General features: G+C 44.0%; 1 protein-coding gene across 10 annotated transcripts in view; it reads left to right on the top strand.

Moving 5' to 3' along the window:
- Nucleotides 1–19,487, top strand: part of STAT2 (signal transducer and activator of transcription 2) — a 1,031,780-nt gene that overhangs the window by 411,333 nt on the left and 600,960 nt on the right. The gene's annotated exons all lie outside the window — the stretch shown is intronic.

Raw genomic sequence — 19,487 nt, 5'->3', positions numbered from 1 at the left:
GGATGAGTCAACTTTGCCGCATTTTTCAACGAGGGGTGCAGACAGCCCGGCAGGGTTGGTACCAGGTCAGCTGCTTCTTCCCTCCTCGATGCTTTTGTGGCTCTTCGGTGTCCTCTCTCTTCTTAGGTTGTCAGGATCTGCTTCTACGGTGCCAGGGGTTCCTCTAAATAATTAATTTAGGGGAGTGTGGGGTAGTACCCAATGGGCTACTGACCCTTGAGGCCACTACGCCCCCTATATGACCACTTCCTGTGGGAAGTGGGCATACTTCGATCCCTGAATTCCTTAGTATGCCATCACAAAGATGGCTACTGCTGAAAAATCATGTCCACCTCACAGTAGCCCACCTCAGGGGTGTTCCTAGCCTGCAGGTGGAACGCTTACCTGACTAGCTAAGTTTCCCACCTATCCAAGTGCCAAGGGGGCTCTGGACGGGGGGTGGCTTCCTCTCCTGTGAAGGAAGCCAGATTTGCATTCCAAAGGTAGCAGCTTCTTTGAAGCTCGCCGGCCCAAGGACGCTAATCCGCAGGTCATCCTGTGGGAGGGGGTGTTGCACCCTCTTCCCGGACAGGTTTTTGTTCTGGGTCTCCTGAGAACAACGCCTCTCACCCTAGGAGGTCAGAACAGCATCTCAGGTGGCAGGCTGGTGGAAACTAGTCAGCATGTACACTAGACACTGGTAGGTTTTCAGGGGGCACCTCTAAGGTGCCTCCAGGTGCATGTATTGGTAAATCCACACTGGCATCAGTGTGGGTTTACCAATTTGAGATGTTTGATACCAAACACCCCTATTTTCAGTGAATCCATCATGTAGCTGGGGAACTTGTTTTCACCAGTGTGCAGCACATGTTTTAAAATGGCTTCTCTGGTCACTTGTACTGGCATTAAGAGGAATGACCAGCACAAGGGCATATTTGCTCATGAAGGTATGCCCTCACATGTAATATTCATCAACCTGCCCTAGAGATATTAGGCCTGCTGTTGGGATGACTTACAAATATGACATGCAGTCGTAGGGGACATGGCACACAAGGATGTGTGATGTGTTGTGTTTTCACTTTTGTCTGCAGCAAGACAGGCAGCCTGCAATGGCAGTCATCCATGTGCTTGGTGAGGGGTCTCTTACAGTGTCTTAATTTGTGCTGCAGCCCTTGGGGACCCTATTTTGTACCTCAGGCCCTTGGTACCAGGGTACCATTTACTTGGGACTTACAGAGGGTGCTAAAGGTTTTGCCAATTTCAGGAACTAGTACAGTTTTGAGGAAAGAGCTCTGGCACTGGGGACCTGGTTAGCAGGACCCCAGTGCATTTTCAGTCGAAATATCATCATTTACCAGACAAAAAGTGGGTGGGACCATGTCGAAAAGGGGCATTTTTCTACACTGTTCCTTGACTTCCTAAGTCATGAAGGGTCAGATGTACAAAGCTTTTTGAAATAAGAAACCCTGCGATTGACAACATTGCAAGGTTTGCTTCGTATCATGAATAAAATCACTTTTACGAATTAGGAAATGTTTTCTGACTCTCAATAGGGATTTTTCAAACCTTTGCAAATTACAAAAAGAAGGTGGTGTGCAAGGGGCTTTCCCTTCCTATTTGTGCTTCTGAAGGGGATGTATCAACCACAATTGCGGTCACAACCCATTAATCAGTTAGCAACTCTAAGTATGTGTAATTAAAAAAAAAAAGGGCAATCTTTCCTGATGGGACAGCATTTCCCTTGAGAACAGTGTTGGCTGCTGCAGGAGGGGGCAAAGGTGGTAGTCAGGAAGACCATTGCCTTTCCCCCCCGATAACTTCCCAAATGGGAAACATTTTTTAAGCAAAACCTTTGTCTTTATCATATGTGGATTGCTTTAAAAATGTTTCAAGTTTAGAATGCAAATGCAGCATCAGATGTAGGTCTACTGCCCCAGCAGACCTTCTTCCCTGCCTTTCAAGGTAATCACAGCGGGCCACAAGTTATGACCTGCTTAATATTATTTGGCAGGTTGTTTTTTTGACGCCCTGTGAATGGACAGTTTGCAGTCTGGCCTATTATCTCATTGGAAAAGTAAATTCTTAAATACAAACTATGTGAAAGTCTTAAGTTTGTGAATGGTAATAGTACACTTGGCCATAGTCTTTAAAAAGCATGGGTTTACACACTGTGTTAAAGGCTGATGTGGCATTGAGCAGTAGGAAGGCTATTACTTTATTTGGGTCTGAACTGGGCTGGCGAAGTGAGTTAAAGAACGATAATGTATTCAACCCAGATCTGTGACTGAAAAAGTTTCAGCGCTCTGTCCATCATCTCCTTGTGGTTGCTTTGTATACCCAGACGTGGGTCCCTTGCTCATTTTGCCACTGATTCAAGCTAGTCTGGCTGATGAGGAGTGTTACCCCGAAACCAGCCTCAGGATGCTTGTTTCCGGTCCAGGGAAGACAGGGTTTGGCAGTTCGGGCTGGACTGCTGCCATGAGGCACAGGGTCAAGACTGATTTACATATGGCTGGGTTTGAACTAAGGTGGTGAAGTGAGCAAAAGAACGATGATGGATTCAACCCAGATCTGTGACTGGGGTTGAGTGTCCCGAAAAGTTTCAGCGCTCCGTCCATCATCTCCTTGTGGTTGCTTTGTTACTTCATTTGAGTCAACAGTTTTTATCTCATCCCGCAGTCCTATTAATGATCCGCTGTGCCACAGTACATACAGAAACCCTTTTGTCTTCAGCAGGTTGTTTGGCAATAAATGCAGATATCTATTTGAAGTCAATTTGCCTAAAAAAGAAAGATTGGCTGTTGGTCAGTAGTGTTTAGTGACAAAGTGATCCTGTACGAAGCTGGCTCTGTATATACTATAAGGTATAGTGTGCATAGAGTCCAGTAGACTCCAAAGGTAGCCAGAGCGAAAAGTAGATAATACCTCGCTCTCTATTTGTGGTAGTATGGGCGAGCAGTAAGGCTTTATCCAAGGGTAATGCTAAACATTTATTATACACACTCAGGCAAGAAATTATGTCACACACTCAAAGACTGAACTCAGACCAATTTGTTTGTATAAAAAATTATTTAGTTATATTTATTTTCTAGAACCAATCAAGCCTGGCAAAGGTAAGTGTAAATGGTACTTTTCCGGGCAGATTGAACAATACAAGCAAGCTGGATGAAAATGACCGTGTTAAAGGTTTGTAAATACTTTGAATACAGGTGAAATTACTGTTAGATTACTTTTGATGACTTTTTAGAGTACTTTTTAGATTACTTTTTCTACTAGTGTGTTATGCCAGATATCACACTGATAAGGTCACTGGTTAGTCAGGGTGGTTAGAGACTTCAGTTCCTCCACAGGTAACACAGCACAACAATTACGACAGCTTGAATACTTACTTAGAAAGGAGGTTAACCAGCGACTCCATGCAACAACCTTGATAGAGTACTACAAGGTTAAGAGGATCCCAAGAGGGTTGTGGATTGCCTTAAGACCCATATTATTCAAGTTCAATAAAGCCTTCATGTAGCGTTGGTACGCGATATTGAATAAATGTTCCTTGGACCTGATCCTTTTGATTATCGAGGAAATATCATCAATTCTGGCAGAGCTATCACTTGATATCAATAAATTGAAGGACGAAATTTCCCAAAAAATGGACAATAAAGACTGGAATAAGGTATTGGAAGACGTCAATAGGAACCTTGATATACATGCTAAAGAAGTTCACGAACGCAAGATTAGAAAATTCCGAAGGGATACTATCGATTATAAATTAGACGAGGTATATACTTGGGCCGAGACTTGCGCAGAAAAAAAGTTTTTTTTAAAACCGGGAGCCACCTCCTCAGAGGAGAGCATAGTACCTAATCAGGATTTGACCACTCACCGTCCTAAAGCCACAGTAGTACAACAGCAAAACATTGTTCAACTACATCAAACGGCAACATCATCAGGTGCACAGCAACCTTTTTTAGAAGCGGGCCCTTCCTCAAAATCACCACCAGACAAAATTCAAACACCCGCAGAGATCGCACCTGCAGGGAAAAAAGTAAAAAAGAAGCACCAGAAACAGGCAGACCCCAGAGGAACCTCAAGAAGTAGAATCCCTTGTAATTAACATTTATAGTAGAGCTTTGAGTAAGGATGAGTTGTGAATCTTGAACAAAGGGATTTCTTTTGTTCCTAGATATACTTCTAACGAATTGGAAACTGAAGTATCTTTATTCAAATTTATGCGAAAACTACGTCTCAGATGGTTTTTCTCTACATTGCCATCTTCCGAAAAATCAACTCCAGAAACCAAACTTTTTCGACCACGGAGCACATTTATGTCACCCATCGCGCATAAATCTATTGATACTTTTGAACTTCTGGTTAAAAAAGACCTGAAGGAAATGACATACAAGAAACCTTCACGTTCAAATTTATCACATAAAGAACTTCGAGTCCTCAATGCACTACGACAGGATACATCTATCACTTTTCAACCAGCCAACAAGGGTGGAGCCTTGGTGGTTCTAGATACAGATTATTATAAGTCTCAGGTTGATTTGCATGTACAAGATGAGGAAACCTATATTTTACTCGTGAAGGATCCAACGTTCGAAATGTTAACTTTATTGACCAACATTGTGACAAGCGCTGTGACCAGAGGCATTATTGATGATAACACTGGCAAATTTCTTGTGAACTCTACACCCAAGGTCCCGCATATTTATATGCTTCCGAAGATGCATAAAAACAGACTGAAGCCACCGTTCCGACCCATTGTTGCAGGTTGTAGCTCTATACACGAACCACTTGGCTACTATTTGGATCATCACTTGCAACCATTGGTACAGTCATGGGAGACGTACATTAGGGACACTACTGATTGCCTATTAAAATTGGAAAAAGTGCGTCATATATTTGAGGAGGAGGTGATTTTGTGTACTATTGATGTAGTTGCCCTGTATACATCAATAGCCCATAATGAGGGCATAGAGGCCGTTGAATGGAGGTTACTGGCCTCCTCAATAACATCTGACGAGTATTTTCTTACTTGATCTGTTGCACTTTGCGCTATATCACAGTTACTTTACTTGGCAAAAAAGATTTTACCTACAGAAGACAGGCACATCAATGGGCTTTCCTGGGGCCCCATCATATGCTAACACGTTTATGTCTTACTTTGAACATACACATATTCTCACAAATTCAAGATGGAAGGACAACGCAGTTCTATTCTTACGATATATAGACGACATACTTGTCATTTGGAAAGGTTCACGGACCTTAGTGGAAGAATGCATTGCTGAACTCAATGGTTTCAATCCTAGAATTCAATTCACATATGACATTCAAAATGAGAAAATTCATTTTCTGGATATAGAAATTTGCAGAACTAACTCAGGTTTGCAGACATCAGTTTATAGGAAACCTACAGATGTAAATAATGCGCTTCATTTCTCAAGTGCTCATCCGTATTCCCTCAAGCAGCATTTACCAGTTTCTCAACTCACAAGGATAAAAAGGATTACATCAGATGCACAAGCTTGTACTGACTTGATGCAGGATCAAGTGATGCGATTCAAGATCAGAGGTTATCCTGATCAGACTCTGATAAAGGCTGCACAGAGGGTAGCCTCCAAAACAAGAGAGGATCTATTAGCCATCTGAGAGTCAACCTAAAACCCGCAAAGTCTTTGTTTTGAAGCATTCGATACAAGCATCTCAGATTAAATCTATCATCAGAAAACGCTGGGTTTTCCGATATTTGCTCATAATAGACCTAAAAACGTACGTGAACTACTGAAACCCAATACCAATGTTGTAAAACAATCTGCCAAGGGAATGAGGAAATGCTTTAATTGTGGACAATGCGGAAATGTAATTGTAGGAGACATTTTTACGCATACACACATAGGTAGAAAAATGAAACTACACCACACATCAGTCTGCAACGCAGAAAAAGTAGTTTATGCCATCAAGTTCCCATGCGGATTGGTTTATGTAGGGCGAACAAGTCGTAAGGTCGAAACGCGCATGGCAGAGCACAAGAGTAGGATTCGGAACAAAAACACTAGCTCTCCACTGGTTGCCCACTGGTTACAAGCTTCACACACCATCCCACAGTTGAGGTTTAACATCCTGGAACAGGTAGCTATGAGTTCAGGAATAGATGTCAACACCGCTTTGGCGCGTAGGGAGACACATTGGATAAAAGTGTTAGGTACAGTGGCCCCAGGAGGGCTCAACTAACACTATGAATTATTGTGTTTTCTTTGATACTTCCACTCCACCTTTATACCTATGTACAGGATTTGCACTCTATCTTTTCACTTAGGTACTCAGTTTACACTTTCTTTCTTACATAGTAGTTGGCTGATAACTTTGCAGCGAGTTTGGAAGTTTCATATTTTGATATTTGAACCTTAACGCTTCTTGCATCTCTCTAAGTTTCTTGCCTCATTGGTGGTCTAATAATGTTTATTGAATCCTGTTATCTACAGATTGGCATTTTGCTAAGCGCCAGTGCACAAAGTTTGCGGCTACAATCTCTTCGAAAATACTAAACATTTGGTTTTGACGTTATTTCTGCTTTGGGGGCCAACTTGAATTGAGGCTTGTTGCTTTTAACTTTGAACTCGCATGTTACGGTCCGTCTCCTTCTTCGGTATTTGCCTTTCGTGTGTTGATTGAACATATTCAAGTATACTTGTGTATTTACAGATCGCTGTTGGCGTGACACTATTTACCTTAGATCTTGCACGCATTTGTCTGCATACAAGTAGTGATAATCCAAGGGGCACGTCACTGTTACATTTAGTGTCTTGTCTATGCGATTAAAGTTTATTGAAAAATAATGCCGAAATCGCAATGTCTCTTAAAATATTCCTTGAGTTACGCTGCCGCGGTTCCTGTAATAACGCTTAGCATGCTGGGATTAGTTGCATAACATGGCTATCGGCGCTCGTTTCGAACAGAGTTAGAGGAGTTCCAGCTTTGACTCTTTCAATAACGGTGAGGAGTTCGGCGTCGCATGTTCCTATATTTTTTTTATCTGGCAATTTTTCACCTTAGATTCTCTCACTTTATAGAGTTTTCGTTATTTCCACTTACATCCATTTCCCTACGTTTTTTATTTTACAGTACCTACATGGTAGACTTTTATGATTGTTGCACTCTACTGGCCGTGTAGTAAGGTAAGAAATGATACAGCTGCTTTTGGCTGTTATTCTTATTAAGCACCGAGGTTATTCGGACTCCCATTCACTTTATGCCATGCTTTCTAGCGATACGCTGTTTTTCAACGTGTACAAAGCTGTGCAACGGGAGCGTTTGTTTCTCCACGCTGTTCACAGAGTCGTGGAAGAATGAATTTGTAAGCACCAATTCACTTATTTGTCACAAAGACTCCTGCTCGCTAGGGCTAAGGAGAATAACATCACAACATTTGTCTTTTAGTGACATATCGAGGTTTCTTTGATCCTGAAGGGTAAGAGTTTGATGTTAATACCTTCACGTTTCTTGGAGGGCCTCTTGGTCTCTGTAGGGATTTCACCGAAGCTCCGCAGTGCATGACAGTGGTTTGGCAATGGTTGCACTTTTAGGTTTGCTTTTGTTTAATGAACCCGCGTGTATGCGCCTTCTTGTAATTCACAGGACAGTCTGTTCACCATTTATTCACTTTTTTCTTCCTTTGCTTTTCTTGGAGTGGTTTCTTTCTTTTTTCGTGAGTGCAAATCCTATTCATCTTAATGTACAGTTTTACTATCTAGACCCGAGCGGTTTAGACATGACATGTAATTAGTGCATTTTTGTTGTGTTGTAGATTCCTAGGGAGGACCTGCATGACTCCATAAAAATATTGTGTGATGGAATTTATCCCCTGAAGAAGGGTTCTGAATGAACTTGAAATGCATTGGGATTTTTTGTCTTTTGTCACTGATTGTATATATGTGGAGACAAACTGTTTTTTTGTCATTATGATGAGAATTTATACACTTCATAACACAATGCTTTGTTTTTGTTGAAAACTAATTATGTAAATGTGTTCACCTTATTGAGGAAATCAATACTGATTATTGTTTTGAATACAGTACATTTAATTTATAAATGTTTGAGTAATCTACTGAAGACATTATTGTCCTTAGCTGTGCTCCCTGTAGGTTGTGGTTTTCCATAGCCTTCTTTTGGTTTACAGATATCACACTGGGACAATTCCAAGAGAAAAGGTAAGTAAAACAGTTTATGTATATTTGCTGTTTCTTAGAGTTCCATACAAACCAACTCCACACTTCAAACAATTTTCAAGTAAAAGCAGTCCATGTCATCCCTTGGAAGGAAATGGAGTTTGCGGTTTACAGGTGAGTACTTGGTTGTGGAAGTTGTGATTCTGGGGTTAGAATCAGGGTTCCGGCAGGGTCGAAAATGCACTCTCAACACACCATCAGTGGCACTACGGTGTCCGGGTGCAGAGTGCTTAGGCCCAATGTTATCCAATAGGGGATAGGGGGGCCTCCCGTTGGTGGCTGCTCACGGGCAGGCCACAAGGTTGTGGGAGCAAAGCTCCTGGTGTTAGTCTCAGGGCAAAAGGGGATCCTATTTAGCACACCAGGTGCACCCACAGCGGCACAGGGGCGGCCGGGTGCAGGGTGCTGGTATGGCGTTGGGTGCCTTGTTGTTTTTAATGGGGATTTGCCAGTTGCAACAAAGACTGCAGGCTCGGGACGAAGATCTTCTGGAGGTGACCACCAGTTGGAGAGGTAAGTTGCGATGCCTGGGGATGCTAGAGCTTCGTCGGTTGGGCCACCCAAGGCTGTGGGAAGTTGGGTGCAGGGGTGTCTTTAGGTGTCGGGTTTGGCTTACCAGTTCCGGTCGCAGTCGGGGGGGATCCTCCTGAAAGGGGCTGCAGGCGTTGATTGGAGATTTGAGGCAGGTCAGAGATCATCGAATCTGAGGAGGCAAGGTTCAGGGTTGCCCTTAAATACTAAAGTTAGGGGCGTTACAGGTAGGTACAGATCAGGACCAGTGGATCCCTTCCTTTGGCTGGGTACACCCCCTATTATGCCATAACAATCATCTGTGTAGTTGTTGTGCACAGGAAACCCTTGGGTATTTGACACACTCCCAAAGTCTGTTAAACTCTCTATTCACTTTAATTTGTCCTCCAATATTGAATTGATTTATGTTGCATTTCCGCTCTCTTGGAGTTAAATGGACTCTATTGATTTTAGTTCCCTGCTTTAATTTTCAATTTTAATCAGCACAGTTCATTTGTTTATACATTCTTAACCCCTTCGCCGTGGGGCTAATTCCCCGCGGTGCTTGGGGCCGCGCGTGCTGCTGCGGTGCTCATGACGAGCTCGGCTCGTCACGCAGCACGGTGGCGCTGTGCTCATGATGAGCTGAGCTTGATAGAGCGCGCAGGTCACACAACCAACAATTTCACCATATACGTATCGGGCCCATAAACTTCAATTTATCTTATACATTAATCAGGTGACCTTACACTCTACTATCAGTAACCCTAGTTCCTTTCCTATTTATTCCTACTGTACCCGACTTACCATTCCACCGTTACGGGTACCTAATGACCACAATGGATCAGGGAGCTAGCTGTGGAGAAAGATGCAAAACAAAATACCAACATATACTCTTTTATATTTTCATTAATGACCACAGACTACTGGGAAGTTATAAAGGTTTTATCTAAATTTCAGATTCGGAAAGCATCAAGTTTACAACCAAAAGACAAACAATAATCAAAATAATGAAGAGCACATAACCATACAAGAAGTAAATTAAGCTGATCATTTGTGGGTTTATGGGAAGGTAAGAACAAGAAACATGCTAGTCAGGAAGTTCAGAGTTTAGATTTTAATGACGTGACTAAATTACGGAACCTTTAAGAACACGCTAGAGGTCGCTATGGGAAAAATACCCCTGATATACGGGTAGGGAGAAGAGCTGTAGTTTATATTAAAAGATTCTGGAATACTATACACCTATAGGGAAGGTAAAAATGGAACACGCTATAATTCTAAGAGCATCAATTCAGTTGGCAAAAAGGGAGAAATTATAAACCACATCTATATTTCATAAAAAGGTACTTAAAGGGAGGGTAACATAGGAACATGCTAGAAACACAGTAATAACGTATGAGCTTTTCATTCAGTAGTTTTGCGAAAGCATGGAAAATCAACTATGCGCAAAGGTATGTCTTTATTAAAGCAAAAGACAGAAAAATAGAAGGTGCAGTATAGAGTTTCCAGCACTATAATTACCTAGAATGGTGTGAAGACCAACCCTGGCCACGGATCAGTCAAGGCCAGGAAAAACCCCAAGGAAGGACAGTCATCAATGGGACAGCAGGTGCAGAATGGACACCCCAGGACAGGACCGGAAACCCAGATTAGGATCAGGACAGGACCACCAAGGCACGACCAGCACCCGCAGTTCGGAAGCAACGCCTGCGCTCCACCCTCTCTGCAGCTATAGGCCAGAACCCCGATTGGGTTATCGAACTCCCCAGCAAAGTGCTCCGCCAGCACTTAGGGTTTCTTTAGCAAAACCCCGTGAGTCTATGGAAATTTCGGACAGAGTGCTCCGCAGCCCTCTGTATCAAGTCACCTATAGAGTGCGTTGGGTCAGTGACAGGTCAGCTATTCGGACAAGTCGGACAATTTCTCTAGCTAAACCTAGGCTAGTTATACTGTTTTCGGGTCAGTGTACCACCCCCCAAATGTTGCAAGTGTCAGAATCCCCAATTTCGATTGGTCCCCAAGTAGGATAGGTCAACACATCAATCACATTTAATTTCTACAAGCCTATATTTGCATATTCTGGGACTGCCTATTGATTTTGGGGTTCCCATGACCTATTCTACAGAATACAATGGAAAGAAATACATTTGTTTCAATTGTAGAACATCTCAGCTTCTTCGGCTGGGTGAAGGTGCATCTTCCCAGGCACGTTTTGGCTGAGACCTCAGGTTGGCATGAATTCAATGCCACCGGCAGAAGACAGGCATGCGCAGTGGTATACTTCAATATGGATTCCTGCGTGTCTCGCAGACCCTCAAAAACCCGGTACATGAAAAGTAAGCGAAAACAAATTAAAACACAGAAAATAAATGAATACACTGTATACCATGAATAGCTGCTCTATACCCCTTTACTTAAAAATATACTATGGCGTTAAAGTTTAGGGCAACAGACAATGACATGCAAGCATCAATGCAAGCTTCACCATGTGAGGACACAGGCAGCCATCTTAAAAGCCAGTGCGCAAGCGCAAAGGTTCCCACCAGAACTGCAAGTACGTCACGTCACGTGAGTGTGACTAACGCATGCGCAGAAATAAAACCCGCCAAGCAGCGGCCATTTTTAGGAACAAGAGTTATTGAATTAGTAAACACATATGCAAGCGTCTCTAGGACACCCCAGTGTCAGAATAAAGGGAAATTAGTATGACAAACAGGTTGAATTACGTTGTTACATGTTATTTTCGAGGTTCATGAATCCAAGCAAGTCGCGTAATATGCGAATCCTTGCTCCATTAAGCTCGTCATGACCACACCCGTTTCCATGGAACGCTCAGCACAGCAGGGGAATTATCCCCGCGTGGGCGTTCCGCTGTGCTCGTGATGAGCTCAGCTCGTCACGAGCTCAGCTCGTCATGAGCACAGCGCCACTGTGCCTCATGACGAGCTCAGCTAGTCATGAGCACCCAAGGTGTTATTATTATTCCCACTGGTTATGCTCATCTCTTCATTTTCCAGACCTGCCTGATTGGGTTCTCACAGTTTCAGACTCCGCTCTCTGTGATCGGGTGATTGTGTTCCTTTCTTTTTGGTGAGCAGCCACTCAGCCAGGACACTAGAGTTGGGTCGTTTTTCAGTGGGCATCTGTAAGATGCCCTCTGAGTGCATTTGTCATTAATTCCCACACTGGCATCAGTGTGGGTTTAATGTCTTGAGCAGTTTGATACCAAACTTTCCAGTTGTCAGTAAAACCATTATGGTGCTGTGTAGTTCATAATGACAAACTCCCAGCTCTATATACTCTTAATGGCTACTGCACTTACAATGTCTAAGAATTGGTTTAGACACTGTAGGGGTACAGGGCTCATACACCTTAACCCTCACCACTGGTATGGTGCACCCTGCTAGAGGGGTGGCTTACCTATGCCAGGGCAGTGGGTTGTAGGCATGGCACACTGGGATGTGTGCCATGTCAACACTTCACTTTGTTCTGCGCCAAAACATGTAGCCTGCAATGGCAGTGTGTGTGTAAAGGTACAGGGCCTCTAAGGGTGGCACATTACGTGCTGCAGTCCTTATAGGCCTTCCCTGGCCACCGTTCCTTTGGTACCTATGGCATCATTTACAAGGGACCTACATGTGGCCAAAGAGTGCCAATTGAGTTTTGTATCAATGCAGTTTAGAGAAAGAACATAGGCACTGGTTACCTGGTTGGTAGAAACCCAGGGCACCCTCAGTCAAAGTACATCAACAGTTTGGTAAAAAGTGGGGGCAGCGAAGCAAAATAGAGGGCACTGTGTTACTAATCCAAGCTACAGTTTTCTATTATAGCTTTAATGAAAGTTGTTTTGAGGTCTCTTGAAGGTTCCTGTCAATAATAATTGATAATTGATAATTGATTATGGACCTTCCTAGGGTCACTTGAGGAGAATGTCTTTGAAAATTTGGGCTGTGTTTGAGTACACTGGTGAACTGGGTGAACTGCTGTCTTTTTTGTTCTGGTGAAATCTTCTAAAGTAAGAGGGTCAAATAGTAGTAATATCAGGCCAGTATTAGATTTGTAGATATATTGATGGGTGAGTACTGGGGCCATGGTGTCCTAATTTTTTGTCTTAAAGTAAAGTTCATGGTGTTTTTATTGTTTATTTTCAGAGAAATTGCTAGCCAAATTTATTTATTTTGAGAGTTTTATATAGCGCTGGCCAGACCCGGAGGTATCAGAGCGCTTTACATAAGGTTCCACAGAAATGACAAAATTACATCAGTTACACGTTACATCAGTTACTAGAAAAACATTTGAAGAGAGTAGAAGACGAAATAAATGGAGTGTAGAAGGGTATGGTGGTGGGGTAAAGTGGTAGGAGGTAGATAGGATGGAGAGACGAAGGAGAGTCTGCCCAAAGTCCGGCTGGGTAGGTGCTGGCCGTGGGGGAAGTCCACAGCCCATCTCCTCTTTAGCTATTGGGTAGCTCCACCAGGCATCAGCTAAACAGCTAGGTCTCAATGGGAAAACACTTAAAGAGCAAAGAGGAGGGATAAATGGAGCATAAAGGAGAAAGGGGTGAAGTAAAGGTGTAGGAGGGAGAATACAACGGAGAGACGAAGTAAGTTTTAATGACATAGCCCCTGGGAGTGGGTCAATTTGTATCAATGCACTCTGGTTTTGAAATTGGTTAATACTTTTATTAAGTTCCTTCTTTCAACATGCAGGTATTGACATATGGGGCAAGTAGTGTTTCACGATCATTGCAGTGGCGGGATGGCTTCTGGACCAGAGTCTGAGTGCTATCCTTTCATTGTTGTTGTAAGGTTTCTTTCAGAGTCTTTTAAGGGTCTTTCTGTTAGTTTTCAATGATTTCACCTCTGCTGTTAGCCAACCAGGAGTCCTGGACAGCATATTTGCTGAGATTCATGCGAGTGGTATGAATTCACAAAATAAGTCTATTTGTTACTATGTAGATGGGTAAAAAGGTGAGTGAGTTCCATTTATATTCATTTGATGTACCTTTTTTTTTACATATCTCCTGAAAATTAGGCATATATCCAGCTCTCCTGAATCAACTTTTGACACCCTCGCCTCGGTCTTCTTTCCCCCAGCAGTTGTAAAACTGCCATTTCTCACAGATACTTCTAACTGCAGATTCCTCACCTTGTAAATCCCCCCAGTAGCCGGCGGGGGTCTGGAGATTCTTTCCTCAGCAATTCCCTTGCTTGCCGGGGAGGTGGCATAATTTAGCTCAGTATCGAGTCAGTCTGGCTCTGGAAGTGATGTTGGGCCACATATAACAGTACCCCTGTGCAACGTCCATTCCTTTCTTTCTGAATCTTCCAAAGCACATCTAAAGCATGCTCCTTCAATTCTGACACTTGACAGAAGCTTTTTTGAAAATGGTATCAGTGTGCAAGGGACATCTCCCCCTAAAACAACAAATTTCAAACCATAAAAGGAGTTCCATAAACAGATGTTGGGGCTGGACCCTTTGTCTGGCCTCCTTGCATGACGTGAAATCTTGCGACAACTTTGCTTGGATGAATCTAAAGACCACTCATGACCATTATGCCAAACTCTTCATCGCCAAACGCTGCAGGAAAGCACACAAGCCTGGTTTTGGTTTATGTAGAGGATTATAGATGCATTCAAGGTTACACTCAATAAAGGTATTTGACTTACCGCATGAATTTGAGAGCGAAAAAATCCAAAAAGAAACCTAAAAAATTGAAGCGTGACTCCCCGTCTTCCAGCCACTCTCGTCAAGAGAAGTCATGCAGATGTCGGTGTACCTTAGTCTCGATCTAGCCATAAAACCGATCCGATCCCTCAGCTCGTCCCAATCTAGCCCAATTCCAAGGCCATCTGAAATGTTGCAACAGACCCAGCCCTTCAAAGAGGCCATGTTGCGTATCTTTGGTACCCTTTAGCAGCACTTCTGGGCCCTAAGGATCTGAATGTGCCTCCAGTTGTACAAACACCAATGGATCCTTCCCTGACACCAGCTGTGCCTCAAACCCATTCCAGGGTCTGACTCCTGCTCCTACATTCCACCCGGCACCAAAACCCTTGCTTGGTTCCCTGTGCTGCAAAGCAGACACCGGAGGGAGAACCTATAGTCCTATCTGATTCGGAAGAGAACCCATCACGACCTCCACTAAAGTCGCGCCCACCTAGACCTCAACCCCAGCCTCATTCGGACTGAGAAGGTACACTTCCTTTTCCAAACACTTCTCAGTCCCTGAGTCCCATGAGGATGATGATGACTATTGTGATAAGTCCAACTACTAAGTAGATGAGTGTTTATTTATGGGTCCCCAAGATGCCTGGGCCTGGAATATTTCTCCTCCTGCTGATCTCAACTATTCACCTGGCACTTCTGCAGAAGAATCTGCTTCCGTTGCCATGGTTATTAGGAGGGCTGTGGAAGTTCTCTGCCTCCAACTGACCTCAGTGGAAGTCGAAACAAATGTCCTAACTGAGGGTTTGCAGCCAGGGCATATTTCTTCAAGGTCTCTCCTCCCTTTTAACAAAGCCCTCACAGACCTCTTGATTGGCACTTGGGCAAAACCAGAATCCCCACCCCCCACCCCTCCTCCTTGTCAACAGCCCAGCTCCAGGGGATCCACCTTTCCTCCTCCAGCATCTCACACCAGAAAGTCTTGAAGTAGAAGCATCTACAGTCAGGTTGAACTCAAGCTTGTTCCCACCACACCTCCAGACCGTGAATCCAGACTCATGGAGGCCTTTGGGAAAATTATGTTCTCCGGTGTCAGCCTCTCCCTCTGATACGTTAACTCTCAATGCCCCCTGGGATTTTACTTGCATAGGTTGTGGGACATGGTGGGTGAGATCTTGCCCATGGTTCCTGTTTATTTTTGGGCCAATTTGGCACAGATAATACAAGATAGCCAATACACATTCCAAAATATGTCTTCAGGTCATACTTGGGCAATGTGACTGTTTGGGTCGGGCACTTTGTACCTTCCTGGTGCTTCAGCTCTGCTCATAATTAAGAGCCACAAGCTTCTCAAGTGATGTCCAAGCATCACTGATAGACATGCTATTTGATTACACTTGTCTCTTTGGAGACAAAGCAGACTCAGCATGAAGTGCTATAAAGAAAGCAAAACCACAGCTCGCTGTATGGGCCTTTTAGTGCCCAGGTGCCAATTTCCTGGCAGTATCGCCCTTTTTGAGTCTTCAGAAGGCGCAATAAGCAGAGGCAATGCAAAAAATCTGCTACCACAACAATAGACCTCCTAATGCTTTCGGGGATGAGCTGGGGTTCCAGCTAACAGTTTATATGCCCCCATGGAGAGCTCACTACCCAGTACCCTGCCATCCCTCCGGCTGCGTCGCCACTCCAAACGGCATTTAGTTAACCTTTTACTGTACATAGTAACCCTATTGGAGGCCGAATAGGTTATTACTTCCACGGTTGGCAGAGCATCACATCGGACAGATAGGTGCTTCAAATCTTCCACTACAGTTACGCCCTTCCTTTCTTGTCAAACCCTTCAAACATACCACCTACACCACAAATACTTCCGGAGGACCACTTGTTCATCTTACTTAGGGCACTTTAGGCTCTCTTAGACAAGGGAGTCATAGAGAGAGTGCTGACAGAAATAGAGACTGGTTGACACTCGTGTTACTTACAAGTGCTAAAGAAGGACGGAGGACTTGGTCCTATTGTAGGTTTTCACCCACTAAAAATGTTGCTCAATCAAGAAGGATAAGTCCAAAATGCTCATTGTAGGGCAATTTCAGTCTGGCCTGATCCAGGTGACTGTATGATGGTGCAGGTCATGAGGGCACCTATTTTCAAATCCTCATCCTGCAGCGCCACAGACGTAACCGAGGGTGCCAGGTAGACCACAAAATTGTTCAGTTGTCAGTGCTACCCTTTGGCCTCACCAGTGCCCCACAGGCGTTCATGAAAGTGATGGTCGCTGCACATCTTTGGAGGTTGAGAATACTTCTCTTCCCATACCGCGATGAATGCTTGCCAAAGAAGGACTCACCTCAGTCAGTTGTAAACCACCTCCAGCTGATAGCCTGTTAACATCCTTGGGAACTTCCATAAATGTGCTGAAGTCACAGCTGACTTCTCCTCAGAGGCTCCCTTTCATTGCAGCCATTCTGAATGTGGAGCTGAACTGAGCCTTCTTTCCACCTTAACAGTCCAGGATATTCAGGCACTGATCCTGATGTTTTAACCTTTGACTTGGGACTTATTGAGAGCATTTCACGGACTACTTGGTCTCCTGCATCCTGCTAGTGTACCATGACAGGTGGCCACTGCTGTAGGATCCTAAGCCTTAGTGTGCTCAGCATCAGGGGGACCTGTCAGATTTCATTCAGGTGGCTGAGGAGACTTCAAAAGACCTGCAGTGGCGGCTCCTGGACTGCACTTGAACCAATGGAAGACCTTCTCCATACCCCCACAAGGACTAGCCATTGTGACAAATGCATCATTGCTGGTTTAATGACGGCATCTAGGAAAGGTGGCAATCAAGAGACATCAATTTGTTGGGGTTGTGGACTGTTGGCTTGCTACTAAAAGCCTTCCTCCCAAGCATCAAGGGGAAACGGGTACTGTTCCTCACGGACATTACCACTACCTTGTGGTACTACATCAAGCAGGGACCTAGGGGTGGTTTAAGGGTCATCTGTCCTGTGCCAGGAAGCTTAACGCTTCTGGAACTGGCTGAGCCATCGTGGGCTCTCCCTGGTTGTGCAACACTTGGTAGCATCTTTAAATGTCAGGGCGTACAAACTCAGTCAGCATTGGCTAGTGGATCACAAATGGGGACCACACTCTAAGGTGGTGCAGGACATCTTTCAACAATGGGGAGAGCCTTGGTGTGATATTTTCACCACCATCAAGAAAGTGCAATGTATGTCAAAACTTTTGCACGTTGGGAGTTCTCAAGGCAGTTCTCCCTCAGAAATGCCTTTTGGCTAGGATGGATCTCTGGGCGCCTGTACTCCTTCAGGCATTACATCTCCTGACCAAAGTTCTGAGGAAGATCAGAAGTGACCAGGCCCAAATCATCTGGTGGTCTGGGAGTCGCTACTTGTTGGGCTTATCTGCCTTTTTATGATTGCCTATCTGCCAGCTATCTCTGTTTAAATCACCTATTGGGATGCGCTTTCTAACAGCGCTGACCCATATGTTTCTGCAAAAACCTTTTGTAATGCCTCAGAGGGAGCCTGAATTTGGCTCTCACGTTCTTGATGAGTGCCTCATTTGAACTACTGCACAGCTGTCCTCTACCGCACTTACCCTGAAGACAATGTTCCTCTAGCGATCACATCAGCTCGTCACATGAGTAAGCAGCAAGCATCATCTGTCCAGCAACCATCTTCCACATATTTTCCTGACGGACCAGCGCCAAGGAACTAAGGCAGCGTTTCTCCCAAAAGTTGTGATGCCTTTTCAATATAGCACTCTACTACTCCGCTGGTGTTCTTTGTCCCACTACATCTGCCCAAAGAGGAAGAGAGACTCCATCATTTGGACCCAATAAAACCATGGCCCATTAGTGTGATCAGCTTTTTGTGGGGTTCCCTGGGACTAAGAAGGGCAAAGCAGTGCAGAAACTGATCATCTCTAGATGGAATGTGCTTTACATCAAGATCTCCTACACACTAAACAAGCATTGGCATAGCCAATAGGTCTCGCCGTTGGGACCTTATAAGTGTTTAGCCATGCAACAGTTAATGCACCAAGGATATTGTGCTGAATAACTAAATACTTATAAGGTCCCAAAAGCGAGACCTATTGGCTATGCCAATGTTTGTTTGACTGATGGTGTGTAAACATTTTATTTCTTACTTTCTGGTACCTGGGGAAGTTCATCTTAGTTAAAGATGTATCTGCTATTCACAATGTTTCTTATAGTAGGTCACACAGCAAGCTTAGGTTTGCAAGGGATCATGAATTTATAGGACTTCAGAGAACTGTCCAGCGGTATGAAAGGATATTTGAAGCTGACTAAAAGCTAACTTGGCTTCGGTTTCCTACAGATAATGTGCACAAAGGTAGCATAAGTAATGTGTGCACCAGAACGAAGTAAAGGGGCGGCTGTTTGTGCTCCCGAACATTTGGTTACATAATAAAAGGAAATACCTTCAAGAGATAGAGGGATGAGAAGAAATAAGTGATGTGAAACATTTTAGGGATATCACTTTGCAATTTAGCATTCTCCAAATAATCTTTGTCAAAAGGCTTTGTGCCCCTGGTCCTCCACCTCTAAGCCAGGTCTTGAGTGTTCATCTAATACACCTGGCGGAAAGGGGAGCCAGGCGGAGCGATCCCACACATACCGGATATGCGTCACTGGAACAGCTCTCTTGTCCCTGCGTGTGGAAATGCTTCAAGGAGATTAAGTTCTCCAGATAAGAACCCGGTTTACCCACCTTCTCGCTCGGAGGGTACAAAAGGGCACGTCTTTAGGCGCCTTTGGCAGCATCGATCATTGAAATTTAACAACCATAAACTCCTAAAGCATTGGGGATTACGTCCTAATAAAACGCAGCCCTCCTTCATGCTGATTGGTGGGTTTTAGTGTAATTCATAGCACGGAGAGGCACTTTTAGGTGAGGCTGGAATGAAATGCACGACACCTCATTCAGACAAACTGTGATATTTAGATAGATTTAATACCGGTTTTAAATCGAAAAACAAACAAGAATTTCGCAATGTTTCTACAAAGTGAGGCGCGGCCAGCATGTAATGTTGCCCTGAAGGGATCCGGAACTCTGCGATAG

This window comes from Lissotriton helveticus, chromosome 1_1, assembly GCF_964261635.1.
Source record: "Lissotriton helveticus chromosome 1_1, aLisHel1.1, whole genome shotgun sequence".
NCBI classification, from domain to species: domain Eukaryota; kingdom Metazoa; phylum Chordata; class Amphibia; order Caudata; family Salamandridae; genus Lissotriton; species Lissotriton helveticus.
Note: the sequence above shows the minus strand (reverse complement) of the source record. Positions and strands in the feature narration are given on the sequence as shown.